Source organism: Bos javanicus, chromosome 13 (assembly GCF_032452875.1).
Source record: "Bos javanicus breed banteng chromosome 13, ARS-OSU_banteng_1.0, whole genome shotgun sequence".
In the NCBI taxonomy this organism is placed as follows: domain Eukaryota; kingdom Metazoa; phylum Chordata; class Mammalia; order Artiodactyla; family Bovidae; genus Bos; species Bos javanicus.
Window position 1 is genome coordinate 26,990,568 of NC_083880.1, and position 14,914 is coordinate 27,005,481.

Genomic DNA, 14,914 nt, shown 5'->3' on the forward strand with positions numbered 1-14,914 from the left:
CTAGATAGGAGGAGAAAAATAAGCAAAGGCAACAAGGGGGTTACTGCCACCCATGCTTGGGATGTGGCCAGCGAATCAGCTGGGCCAGAATCAGGGGAAGAATCCCCAGAACTTGTAAGAGAGACTTGGCTGCCTACCTGAGAAAGTCAGATTTGCACCCCAAGCAACAGAAATCACTGGAGAAATTTGAATTGGTACATGGCAGTATAAGATTTTAAAATTGGCTTACCACATCCAAAAGTATTTTATTATATTTTAAAAATGACTTATTTATTTTTTGACTATGCCAAGCAGCATGCGGGAATCTTAGTTCCCTGACCAGGGGTCAAACCTGGGCCCCCTGCATTGAAAGTGCAGAATCTTAACCACTGGACCATCAGGGGAATCCTCCAGTATTTATTAATCACCTTCTCTATGTCTGCCACTCTTGCTAGGCATTTTGGGAGACCAAATGAATGGTGAACCACTTTTGCCCTCAGGGAATATATTCCCACCAGAGATACAAAATATCTACACACTACTACAGAAATCAACATGTATCTGCTTAAAATGAGAAGGCAGCACCTAGTCAGAGGGTCAGTGTAGTCCATGATAATAGCAAACTCTTATATTGTGCCTGCTAAAGACTATTCCAGGACTTTGCATACATTAATTCAATTAATACAACACATTCATGAGGTAGGTAACATTACAGAGGAGAAAGCAGAGTCATGGAGAGTTAAGGTACACACCTAACATGTGAACCAGTGAGTAGATGAAAGGATTAAATCTGGACAGTCTGGATCAGAGGCTGTGACTAACTTTACCTTATCCTGCCCCACAAATAGTAGGTTAGACCTATTGATGACTGGGATATACCAACCCTTTCCATCCTTGTTAACTTGTTTAATTTGTACTCATTATAAACCGTCGTCCATGATCCAGTGTGAGGGTGTAGACTTAGTGTCAGCTTTGCTGAACTCTTGTTTCCCTGGATGAAATGGTACTGCAATTGCTTTGAAACACATCTTTTAGTGAGACTTCTATAACTGTTGTTTAAAAGCATTAAGCATTTAAAATATTTTTAAAACATTAAATGCTAAGCTGCTTTTGCAGTTGAGCAGCATTGATAGCATATATGGACAAAGCACAGACTCTAGTTTTTGTCCCTTGTTGGTGGTATGACCCTGAAAAAGTCACCTTCCTGACCCTGGTTCTGCTCGGAGGGGCTCCCAGGCCCTGCTGATCCCAGTTCCCAGATGATCGAAGAAGATAACGATGGGAACACTCCAAGAAAATCATGAACCTGGCCTGGGCACTTCATACCCTGTAAAAAAGACCCTCTGTGAAAAGGAGAAAATTCTCTTTTTCACAGGCTTGTTTGGAAGATTCAACGGATATTATGTGTGAAACTCAATTGCTGAATAAACATTAGCTACACATAGATGATCAAATGTTAGGCAAATGTAAAGTGGTATTATTTTTATTTTTCTTGGTTGTATCTCACAATTCTCTGAAGTTTCCAGGCTGAACTGGGAAAGTTCTGGAATACCACAGTGGGGCTTGTCTAGCATTTTCTTTCCACCAGCTTGTTTTGAAAGCGGGAGTACTGGAAATATTGCATAAAAAACCAGGCTGGCCAGATTTCAGGCCCTATTTCTAGACCAGAGTGGTTTGGATCTGCTTGAATAAGATTCTGAGCAGTTGGATGTGGAGACAAAAACCAAACCTCAGCAAACTGAGAAATGACAAACAAACTGAACATTTTCAAATTATGGGATGGTTTAGGGGCTATGGGCAAACGTCCATTAGCGACTAGGATGCAATTATCAAGCATGTTTTTAGACTATGTCCAAAGGGCCAGTTTTTGTTTTCAGTTGTTCTCTTTTTGAAGCAAAATTCCTGTTTGCTTAGGACTTGGAAGCTATGGCCATTAGAAGAACAACTTATTTTGGTCAGTTTCCTGTTAAATTTTTGCTTGAAAATCATTACATTGGCAATCACTAGTTTGTGCTTACTTTATAATAATTGTTTTTTCAAAAGTTATCATAATTAATGGACTAATGATAATCATGTTCCCTTCAAATAGTTATATGGATGTGAGAGTTGGAGCATAAAGAAGGCTGAACACCAAAGAATGGATGCTTTCAAGTTGTGGTGCTGGAGAAGACACTTGAGAGTCCCTTGAACAGCAAGAAGATTAAACCAGTCAATCTCTGAATATTAATTGGAAGGAATGATGCTGAAGCTCCAATGCTCTGGCTACTTGATGCAAAGAGCCAACTTATGGGAAAAGACTGATGCTGGGAAAGATTGAGGGCAGGAGGAGAAAGGGGCAACAGAGGATGAGATGGTTGGATGGCATCACCAGCTCAATGGACATGAGTTTGAGCAAACTCTGGGAGATTGTGAAGGGCAGGGAAGCCTGGTCCAGTCCATGGGGTTGCAGTGATGCAGTCCATGGGGTTGCAAAGAGTTGGACATGACCGAGCAACTGAACAACAATTATATGAATTAACAAATAAATATGAATATGTGTCCTTACAATTATCTCACAAAAGTTTCACTGAGTCCCTTTTCTGTACCAGCTAATGTTGAGCACCGAGGGTGGAGGTGAACAGGGCCTGGACTCTAGTGCTTTGGAGGGGACGCAGACATGGTGACATAGTAGAATGTGCACAGTGGTCCAGACGCCATATCCCTGTGATGGAGGTGATGAGACAGTTATTTAGCATCAGTGAACTGCCAAAAGATTCAGTGCACCTTCTCTATGCTATTCCAGTCTTTGCCCTGGAACTCTGTGTACTTTGCATATGTAGAAATTGAGCCTCACAGAGGTAATTGTCAAAACTGCTCAAGAACCTGTGTGTGTCTGCCTCCAATTTTTCCCACTTACCATGTTTCAGAGGTGCTCCTGGGTACTCCTGGCTGCCTCTTTCTGCGGAAACCATGAAAAAGCTTCACTGCCCACTTGGAAGACCCATCCAGGGCTTGGTAAGGGGTGTTGATGCTTCCTGAACAGAATGATGTCCCTGAGGTGGGGGGGAGAGTTTTGTTTATCCCACCCAGGACAGCCCCGGCTTCATCTGCCACTGCACGCACAGGAGGGATAGCCCTGTACTAGCAGCCACCTCTGTCCTGCTCAGTCCTCACCAGAGAATAACATGTTACACAGTGCCATGAATTTTTAATGATTCGGACTTGAAAAGTAGTTTCAGAAGGTGAGCAAAATGCTAAGTTAATTGAGCCCTGCCGCTCAGCCTTCCTCTCCCAAAGTAGTTTTCAAGGAAATATGGCTGAAATATCAGTTGTCAGACGATGAATATTTTAAAGCAAATTCTGATATGCACCCAAGGTTCACTTGGCTCGCTAATAAGAGTGATGAGGACAGTTACCTTTAGGGAAAGGAAGTGTTGCCACTTACCGGGGGCTGCTTTGACAGGCATCTGCTCTGAGCACAGAGCTCTGTCTGGGGAAATCAGACCTGCTTGTCTTAACATCACCCAGTAGGAAAAGCCCCATCTTCCAATGGTTGGGAGCTCTGTCTGTGGCAGAGAGCTGGCTGCAAACTATTTTTATTCCCTTGGCTGATCGTTGAGGTGGAATCCATCACCTGATGAATATTCAATAGGTGAAGTTAAAAAAAAAAAAAAAGGAATATCTCTGCTTTCCTGCAAAACCCTCTGTGGCCCAAACCGGAAGAAATCCCAAAGGCAGGAGAGGAAAAGTCAGGTACATCTCCTGTCAAGAGTGCTCTCCAAAGATGCTGGGAAAGTTCTAACTGAGGGAGGACAAGGAAAACAGAGTGTGTTTTCAAATTATCTCAGAGAAATAGCCAGAGGAAAAAGACTCTCACCTTGAAATTAAGAGAATATGAAAAGTGAGCCAGGCAATCTTAATGATGATTGCTACCTGTGATCCAGTAGAGCAGATGTCCTCAACCTCCAGGATCTAATGCCTGATGATCTGCGATGTAGCTGATGTCATACTAATAGAAATAAAGTGCCTCTTTCTGGGGAGGCAGAAATGTAATGTGCTTGAATGATCCCCAAGTCATCCCCTCCCCACCCAGGCTTGTGGAAAAACTATCTTCCACCAAATTGGTCCCTGGTGCCAAAAAAGTTGGGGACCCCTGCAGTAGAGGATGTCTGGCTTTTCCTTGAGCTTGAGATGGAAGTTTGGGCAAGAAAGGGAGAAAAGGAACCACAGTGTGTTCCACAGGGAAGGCAACACTGCCTGGAGTAGGTGAATAACATACAGAATGTTGTTGTTTACTTGTTAAGTTGTGTCTGACTCTTTTGGGACTCTAAGGACTGTAGCCCACCACCCTCTTCTGTCCATGGGATTCTCCAGGCAACAATACTGGAGCAGATTGCCATTTCCTTCTCCAGGGGTGCTTCCTGACCTAGGGAGTGAACCTGGGTTTTCTGCGTTGGCAGATGAGTTCTTTACCACTGAGTCATGAGGGAAGCTCACAGCACATTTTTACAAAGGAGAAAACTAGAAGAGTTCTTTCTCCCTGGGCTGTGTAATGAAGTCGGTTTTGCTGGTTGTGCAATTCTTCACTTGTCAGACCGCAATGGAAGTTTTAGCCTGTGCTGTTGAAGCAGAATTTGCTGAATGGTGTGGCTGCAGAGTGACTGTAACCCATCCTGGACAGAAGGGTGAAGTCTGGGTCTCTCCCTGTCCTGCCTGCGCCTGTCTCTGTTCCCATGCCCATGGCTGTCCTCAACCTTCCTATCATCATGGCATCTCCCACACCTTGGAGTTACTACCCAGCAACGGTTTGTTGTTGTAAGAACACCATTAAGAGGTCCTGAGGGATAAACAATAAGGTCCTACTGTACAGCACAGGGAACCATATTCAATATCCTCTGATAAACCATAATGGAAAAGAATATATAAAAACATCTATATGTATGTAACTGAGTCATGTTGCTGTATAGCAAAGACTGGCGCAACATTGTAAACCAACTTTACTGCAGTAAAATACATGTTAGAATACTGGATGCTGGGGGCTGGTGCACTGGGACGACCCAGAGGGGATCGTATGGGGAGGGAGGAGGGAGGAGGGGTCAGGAGGGGGAACACATGTATACCTGTGGCGGATTCATTTTGATATTTGGCAAAACCAGTACAATATTGTAAAGTTTAAAAATAAAATAAAATTAAAAAACAAAAACAAAAACAAAATTTTAAAATCAACCAAAAAAAAAAAAAAAAGGGAAAGGAACTGAGAAGCCAGACACCCATTATGGAAAAGTATAGAATATTCTGGATGATTAAAACTGCATGGATACTATGCTTTCCAGATACCTGGTACTTACTTGTTGTACGTCAGCTTATTGAATCTTCACTGGAACATGATGGCTGTGTATCATTTTCTTCATTTTACAAATAAGGCGAACGGGGCTCAGAGAGCTTATTTGGCTGAAACCACACATATTTTAATAGAACAGGTGGGGTTTGAACCTAGGCCAGTGTCTCCCCACAACCTGCACTCCCCCTTTATTCTTTCTGGATGGTCATGGAGTAAAAGGAGGTAGATCAGTCTTAGGGTAGTAGGCTGTGGCCAGAAGCCATCTTCTCTGGGCAACTGAGAAATTAGAAAAAGCCCTTTCTCTTCTAACACTGGCTTGTGGCTTCCTGGTCTTGATTGGTCATAACCTGGCTGTAGGCAACTGCGGCGTCTCAAGGCCGAGCACACAGGGGAGAGGAAAGGAGCCGTGCATGAGGAAGTTCCTGCATGAAATCGACACCCACCCAGAAACAAGGTGTTGGGTGCTGGCCAGGAGGCTAGGGCAGGTCCTGGCACAGAAAAGCTGAATGGCAAGAAACATCATGCACACCTAAAGTTCCACACTCCAAGTCTGGCGATTTAATCATAGAAACAGAGGTCCAGTTTTCATATAGAAATACTTAATGTAGTTTTTCCAGCCTCATAAAAAGTTCTGAGTGTGTGATACAATGAAATAATACCTCATGGAAGGGTTGTATAACTCAACAGCAGAGAGCAAAGCAGACCAGGAATTCCTGCCATCAAGATCCCACTCTGACCAGTGTCTGCTGCTGCAGCCTCCAACGTGTAGTGTTCTAGACATCCTAGTTATAAGCACTGGTACATACCCGAGTAGCTGCTCCAGGCTCTACTTCACATATTCCATTGCCACTAAGACATGAACCAACCCTAAGAAGCAATATCGATTATATGTGGAATCTGAAAAAAAAAAAAAAAGGATACAAAAGAACTTACTTACAAAACAGACTCACAGACATAGAAGATAAATTTATAGTTACCAAAGAGGGAGGCAGGGGAAGGGATAAATTAGGAGTTTGGAATTAACACACACACACCATTATATACAAAATAGATAATCAACAAGGACCTACCATATAGTACAAGGAACTATACTCAATATCTTACAATGTAAAAGTATTTGACGAAGAATAGATATATCTCTATGTATAACTGAATCACTTTGCTGCACACCTGAAGCTAACACAACATTGTCAATCAACTACGTGCACCCATGCGTGCGCGCTAAGTCACTTTGGTAGAGTCTGACTCTTTGCGACCCTGTGGACTGTAACCCGCCAGGCTCCTCTGTCCATGAGATTCCCCAGGCAAAAATACTAGAGTGGATTGCCATGCCCTCCTCCAGGGGATTTCCTGACCCAGAGATCGAACCCACATATCCTGCATTGGCAGATAGGTTCTTTACCGCTAGCACCATCTGGGGAACCTGTAAATCAACTATGTGCTTAGTCACTCAGTCCTGTCCATCTCTTTGTGACACCATGAACTGTAGCTTGCCAGGCTCCTCTGTCTATGGGGATTCTTCAGGCAAGAATACTGGAGTGGGTTGCCTTGCCTTCCTCAAAGAAAAAAAAGAAGTTACTACTTCCCCATTTAGAAGAAACTAGAAAAGGCAGAGGAACCAGAGATCAAATTGCCAACATCCGCTGGATCGTCGAAAAAGCAAGAGAGTTCCAGAAAAACATCTATTTCTGCCTTATTGACTATGCTAAAGCCTTTGACTGCGTGGATCACAATCAACTGGAAAATTCTTCAAGAGATGGGAATGCCAGACCACCTGACTTGCTTCTTGAGAAACCTGTATACAGGTCAGGAAGCAACAGTTAGAACTGGACATAGAACAACAGACTGCTGTATATTGTCACCCTGTTTATTTAACTTACATGCAGAGTACGTCATGAGAAATGCTGGGCTGGAAGAAGCACAAGCTGGAATCAAGATTGCCGGGAGAAATATCAATAACCTCAGATATGCAGGTGACACCACCCTTATGGCAGAAAGTGAAGAAGAACTAAAGAGCCTCTTGATGAAAGTGAAAGAGGAGAGTGAAAAAGTTGACTTAAAACTCTACATTCAGAAAACTAAGATCATGGCATCCAGTCCCATCACTTCATGGCAAATAGATGGAAAACATTCCATGGGAAACAGTGGAAACAGTGTCAGACTTTATTTTTTTGGGCTCCAAAATCACTGCAGATGGTGATTGCAGCCATGGCATTAAAAGACGCTTACTCCTTGGAAAGAAAGTTATTACCAACCTAGATAGCATATTAAAAAGCAGAGACATTACTTTGTCAACAAAGGTCTATCTAGTCAAAGCTATGGTTTTTCCAGTGGTCATGTATAGATGTGAGAGTTGGACTATAAAGAGGGGTGAGGGCTGAAGAATTTATGCTTTTGAACTGTGGTGTTGGAGAAGACTCTTGAGAGTTCCTTGAACTTCAAGGAGATCCAACCAGTCCATCCTAAAGGAGATGAGTCTTGGGTGTTCATTGAAAGAACTGATGCTGAAGCTCCAATACTTTGGTCCCCTGATGCGAAGAGCTGACTCCTTAGAAAAGACCCTGATGCTGGGAAAGATTGAAGGCAGGAGGAGAAGGGGATGACAGAGGATGAGATGGTTGGATGGCATTACCGACACAATGGACATGAGTTTGGGTAGACTCCGGGAGTTGGTGATGGACAGGGAGGCCTGGTGTGCTGCGGTTCATGGGGTCGCAAAGAGTCAGACACAACTAAGTCACTGAAATGAACTGAAAGCTCTAAAATGTTGACTGATTTACCAAAGACAATAAAGCTGATAAGCAACAGGACATGGATTTGAACTCAGACCAGATTCCAAAGCAGCATTTTGCTAGTTCTTTGATTGTTGCTGGGTTGTGCCTTTTCTGTAACTTATTTATTGTTTTATCCTGTGTGTAGATGTGGTACCACTATGTCATTGGACATCCAAGTTTCCTATCCCCATTCAGGTGACATATCTCACTTGTCCACAGTGACTGGGGTTTCCATGCCTGAAGATGATATCCTCTACCTGCACCCTGTCTTTGATCCAGAAGGTTCCATCCTCTCCCCTGAGGACTCCATGGTACTTCCTGTGGATGCTTCTTCCCCTTCCCCAGCCACAGCTTCTCTAGTCCTAGAGGGGACATCTAGTTCTGCTAACAAGTCACAGACCTGGAACTTAGGTCACATTTCCGCATTGATCTTCTTATGTGGGGGAAAAAAAATGGGCCTTTAGACACCAAAGAAGGGAGGGAAAAGAAGGGGAGAATAACCAGATAGCTGCTTCTAGAAAACTTATGTGGGAACTGGGCATAGTCATTCTCCAATCAGAAGTTAGCTAGGGATAGCTGAGCCCTTTTAAGATAAAGACTACAAAACTGTGTCGAGCAAATTAGATACAGAGCCTGAGTAAACACCCATAGAAGCTAGGGGCTTTGAGGCTGAAGCATAATTAGTGGCACGGTTTTCAGTTTGATTTTGGTGAAGAGCCAATGAGATGTTGAAAGTGGTGGGGGACAGCTGTCCCCATATTTGCTATAGGGTCACAATGAATCGGATTTTCTATGTAGACATTTATTAGTCAAATTTTCAGGCACAAACAGTTTATGAACTTGTTCTGCAACTCACTGAAGCCCCAGCTCCTTGTCTTCTAGAGTTTCTAATACAAAAGATTCTGTCAAGCTGGATCTCTCAGGGGCAGCCCTAAAGGCCAGGTGGTGGTCTCTCCCCAATTCATTCAGGGGTGGGAGTGTCTCTGAATGGTTTTAGTGGATCCACATACTCTGAATACCTTTAATTTCACCAGTGGAAGACCATTTCTAATAGTCATCGTGCTCGTTAAAAGTCACCAGTTTTCCAATGAAAACCTATTTTTGATACTTGCATATTCATTCACAAAATATTAATCTTGAAAATTAATTCACTGTGTATAATTACTATTATATTTTAAAATTATGATAAAATACACATCATATAAAATTTATCATCTACTATTTTATGTATACAGTTCAGTGGCATTCAGTACTTTCACTCTATTGTATAACCATTATCACCATCCATCCCCATAGCTCTTTTCATCTTGTAGAACTAAAAAGCTCAGTCTCATTCATAACACCCTCTCCCCCTTCCCTTCCTCCCAGCGCCTGGCAGCCATCATTCACTTCTGTCTCTATGAATTTCACTACTCTGAGCATCTCATCTAAGTGGAATCATACAGTATTTGTCCTTTTGTGACTGACTTATTTAACTCAGCAAATCCTCTAGGTTTATTCAGGTTGTAGCAAGGGATCACAATTTTCTTCCTTTTTTAAGCCCAAATAACACAGACCTACAAGACCTTTTAGAACTAACACCCAAAAAAGATGTCCTTTTCATTATAGGGGACTGGAATGCAAAAGTAGGAAGTCAAGAAACACCTGGAGTAATAGGCAAATTTGGCCTTGGAATACGGAATGAAGCAGGGCAAAGACTACTAGAGTTTTGCCAAGAAAATGCACTGGTCATAACAAACACCCTCTTCCAACAACACAAGAGAAGACTCTATACATGGACATCACCAGATGGTCAACACCGAAATCAGATTAATTATATTCTTTGCAGCCAAAGATGGAGAAGCTCTATACAGTCAGCAAAAACAAGACCGGGAGCTGACTGTGGCTCAGACCATGAACTCCTTATTGCCAAATTCAGACTTATCTTGAAGAAAGTAGGGAAAACCACTAGACCATTCAGGTATGACCTAAATCAAATCCCTTATGATTATACAGTGGAAGTGAGAAATAGATTTAAGGGCCTAGATCTGATAGATAGAGTGCCTGATGAACTATGGAATGAGGTTCGTGACATTGTACAGGAGACAGGGATCAAGACCATCCCCATAGAAAAGAAATGCAAAAAAGCAAAATGGCTGTCTGGGGAGGCTTTACAAATAGCTGTGAAAAGAAGAGAAGAGAAAAGCAAAGGAGAAAAGGAAAGATATAAACATCTGAATGCAGAGTTCCAAGGAATAGCAAGAAGAGATAAGAAAGCCTTCTTCAGCAATCAATGCAAAGAAATAGAGGAAAACAACAGAATGGCAAAGACTAGGAATCTCTTGAAGAAAATCAGAGGTACCAAAGGAACATTTCATGCAAAGATGAGCTCGATAAAGGACAGAAATGGTATGGACCTAACTGAAGCAGAAGATATTAAGAAGAGATGGCAAGAATACACAGAAGAACTGTACAAAAGAGATCTTCACAACCCAGATAATCACGATGGTGTGATCACTGACCTAGAGCCAGACATCCTGGAATGTGGAGTCAAGTGAGCCTTAGAAAGCATCACTATGAACAAAGCTAGTGGAGGTGATGGAATTCCAGTTGAGCTATTCCAAATCCTGAAAGATGATGCTGTGAAAGTGTTGCACTCAATATGCCAGCAAATTTGGAAAACTCAGCCGTGGCCACAGGACTGGAAAAGGTCAGTTTTCATTCCAATCCCAAAGAAAGGCAATGCCAAAGAATGCTCAAACTACCGCACAATTGCACTCATCTCAAATGCTAGTAAAGTAATGCTCAAAATTCTCCAAGCCAGGCTTCAGCAATATGTGAACCGTGAATTTCCAGACGTTCAAGCTGGTTTTAGAAAAGGCAGAGGAACCAGAGATCAAATTGCCAACATCCGCTGGATCATGGAAAAAGCAAGAGAGTTCCAGAAAAACATCTAGTTCTGCTTTATTGACTATGCCAAAGCCTTTGACTGTGTGGATCACAATACACTGTGGAAAATTCTTCAAGAGATGGAAATACCAGACCACCTGATCTGCCTCTTGAGAAATGTGTATGCAGGTCAGGAAGCAACAGTTAGAACTGGACATGGAACAACAGACTGGTTCCAAATAGGAAAAGGAGTATGTCAAGGCTGTATATTGTCACCCTGTTTATTTAACTTATATGCAGAGTACATCATGAGAAACGCTGGACTGGAAGAAACACAAGCTGGAATCAAAATCGTCTGGAGAAATATCAATAACCTCAGATATGCAGATGACACAACCCTTATGGCAGAAAGTGAAGAGGAACTCAAAAGCCTCTTGATGAAAGTGAAAGTGGAGAGTGAAAAAGTTGGCTTAAAGCTCAACATTCAGAAAACGAAGATCATGGCATCCAGTCCCACCACTTCATGGGAAACAGATGGGGAAACAGTGGAAACAGTGTCAGACTTTATTTTTCTGGGCTCCAAAATCACTACAGATGGTGACTGCAGCCATGAAATTAAAAGACACTTACTCCTTGGAATGAAAGTTATGACCAACCTAGGTACTATATTGAAAAGCAGAGACATTACTTTGCCAACAAAGGTCCATCTAGTCAAGGCTATGGTTTTTCCTGTGGTCATGTATGGATGTGAGAGTTGGACTGTGAAGGAGGCTGAGTGCCGAAGAATTCATGCTTTTGAAGTGTGGTGTTGGAGAAGACTCTTGAGAGTCCCTTGGACTGCAGGGAGATCCAACCAGTCCATTCTGAAGGAGATCAGCCCTGGGTGTTCTTTGGAAGGAATGATGCTAAAGCTGAAACTCCAGTACTTTGGCCACCTCATGCGAAGAGTTGACTCATTGGAAAAGACTCTGATGCTGGGAGGGATTGGGGGCAGGAGGAGAAGGGGATGACAGAGGATGAGATGGCTGGATGGCATCTCTGACTCGATGGATGTGTCTGAGTGAACTCTGGGAGTTGGTGATGGATAGGGAGGCCTGGCATGCTGCGATTCATGGGGTTGCAAAGAGTCAGACATGACTGAGTGACTGATCTGACCTGAACACTCCATTATATGTAGATACCACATTTTGTTTATTCACTCATCCATTAGTGAACATTAAGGTCATGGCATCTGGTCCCATCACTTCATGGCAAATAGATGGGGAAACAATGGAAAAAATGAGAGACTTTAATTTTTGAGGCTCCAAAATCACTTCAGATGGTGACTGCCGCCATGAAATTAAAACACGCTTTCTCCTTGGAAGAAAATCTATGACCAACCTAGACAGCATATTAAAGAGCAAAGACATTACTTTGCTGATAAAGGTCTGTCTAGTCAAAGCTATGGTTTTTCCAGTAGTCATGTATGGATGTGAGAGTTGCATTATAAAGAAAGCTGAGCACCGAAGAATTGATGCTTTTGAACTGTGGTGTTGAAGAAGACTCTTGAGAGTCCCTTGGACTGCAAGGAGATCTAACCAGTCCATCCTAAAGGAAATCAGTCCTGAATATTCACTGGAAGGACTGATGCTGAAGCTGAAACTCCAATACTTTGACCAATTGATGTGAAGAATTGACTTATCTGAAAAACTCTGATGCTGGGAAAGATTGAAGGCAGGATGAGGCAGGAACGACAGAGGACGAGATGGTTGGATGGCATCACTGACTTGATGGACATGAGTTTGAGTAAGCCCTGGGAGTTGGTGATGGACAGGGAAGCCTGGAGTGCTGCAGTCCACAGGGTCACAAAGAGTCGGACACGACCGAGTGACTGAACTGAACTGAACTTAATGGACACATGAGCTGCTTCTACCTCTTGGCTATTGTGAGTAATGTTCTGCAGATCTCTCTTTAAGACTTGGCTCTCAGTTCTTCAGGGAACAAAACTAGAAGTGGAATTGTTAGTTCCTATGGTGATTCTATTTTTAAATTTTTTCAGAATTGCCACACTATTGTGCAAACTGTGTGGTTTTGGTGCAGTAATAGAAGCACTTAGTGCATGGCCCTTTGTGCCACAGGGCTGCAGAACCTCTCTGGATGGGGCATTCCAGAGAGCATGTAGGAGCTGACCACTCCTAGAATGAATGCATAAACTCACCACTTCTTACTGAGATATTACAGCTGGTAACTCACAGCCACAGGCATACATACTGATTACACACACAGTGGGAAGCCCTTTGACAAAAGAGTATTTTTTTTTAAAGTCTAGTATTCCTTTCTTTTTCTTTTTCATTAGAGTAGTTATTTATTTAAAAGAGACAGATGGGCAAGAAAGAACACTGACTTCATGATGGAAAACCCATCTGCTTTTCCGGTTCTGGTCTTGAATCTTCTTTCTGTGGTAAGAGAATCTTTGGCAATTTCTTCTCCTTGAAACTAGAAAAGTCTCATCCAGATCTTACAAAGATGATATGTGTTGTTCAAATACCACAACTGAGAACCTGAGTCTATTTCTCCTATATAAGTGTTGTCTCTCATTGATAGTGGTTTTCTGAAAGAGGAGAAGGTGGGACTTCTTGATTCAAGATTTACATCTGGATGTGCTGCCCACCCCCAGGGTTCCTAGGCTGATTCTCCCAGGTCATGCATCATGGAGATCAGCTCTTTAAGGGCTGTGCTGTCTGTGCTAAGTCACTTCAGTCATGTCAGACTCTGTGCAACCCTATGGACTGTAGCCCCCCAGGCTCCTCTGTCCATGGAATTGTCCAGGCAAGAAAACTAGAGTGAGTTGTCATGCTCTCCTCCAGGGAATCTTTCTGACCCAGGGATAGAACCTGCCATCTCCTGTGTCTCCTACATTAGCAGGCAAAATCTTTACCACCAGCACCACCTGGAAAGTTTGAGGCAAAATCCTCCATGCTTTGTTTTCATCTTATGTGGAGATTTGATGGGGTTGAGGAGGGGAGGTAAGGGGAAGGAACCTGGGCTGCAGGAGGAGGTGGAGCTGAGTTTTCACTTCAAATTTTGTGACAACAGCTCAAGCTTCTACCTCAGCCTGTCTCAGTCTCTTAGTGTTTCACTGCTCCATCCAATTATTGGTTCTAATCAGTGACTTAAGCATGTATCAGATCAAATGACAAAAACCAGAGCCCTGGGCCCTGCCTGGCAGGCTGCAGGCTCACACTGAGGTTTGCTGCAGGAACATAGACTAGGATTTTCTAGAGAAAATTAAAAAGACATCTCATCTTTTTAATTAATGCAGTTTTTTAAAATTAATGCAGTCACCAGTTTTCACCCCAAATTGTCAAATGCGGAAAAAGAAAGAAGCCCTTGTACAAATAATAATAGGGAAAAAAAAGTTCCTTTCTATTAGTAATGGGAAGCATTTTCAAGGTACTTCCTTGGTACTTCCTTCAGGTGAAATCTCTCAAAAATCACAGCATAAATTATAGGTTTGTCCAAGTCTTTTCACCATAGGATATTAAGAGGCTTGTTTTAATAGTGTTGTAAGGAAGAAAGAAATAAAAGACATGTGAGAACCTCTTATCTAGGTTATCACATGAATCCTTCTGACAACTAAAATATGGTAAACTTTTAGCTTTTTCTTTTAATTGGTTTTTGTTTTAGTTTAGTTACAAGCTTGAAAAGGATTCTGTGAAAAAGATTATTCTAGGAATTAGATTTTGTTCTCTCAGCAGTTTCTCTGGAAAACTTGATCAGGGAGGAGTGAAGGATGATTTTGTTTCATTTGACCTGTTGGATCTGAATCTTCAGCCAGAGATGGGGTGGAGATCCTGAGTGTCCTCCAGCGGTTTGCCAAGTGGAATATTAACTGTCAGTCATGGAGATGGTGTAGGAAAAGATCAAAGGCAACAGGAGAAAGGGATGGCATAGGATGAGATGGTTAGATAGCATCACCGACGCAATGGACATG

At 42.5% G+C, this 14,914-nt stretch overlaps 1 non-coding gene across 1 annotated transcript; it reads right to left on the reverse strand.

The window, feature by feature from the left end:
* Nucleotides 1-310: 310 nt before the first annotated feature.
* TRNAE-UUC (transfer RNA glutamic acid (anticodon UUC)) lies at nt 311-384 on the reverse strand. Its single transcript has one exon. It is a non-coding gene; the product is annotated as a tRNA-Glu (tRNA).
* Between the last annotated feature and the right edge of the window lie 14,530 nt (nt 385-14,914).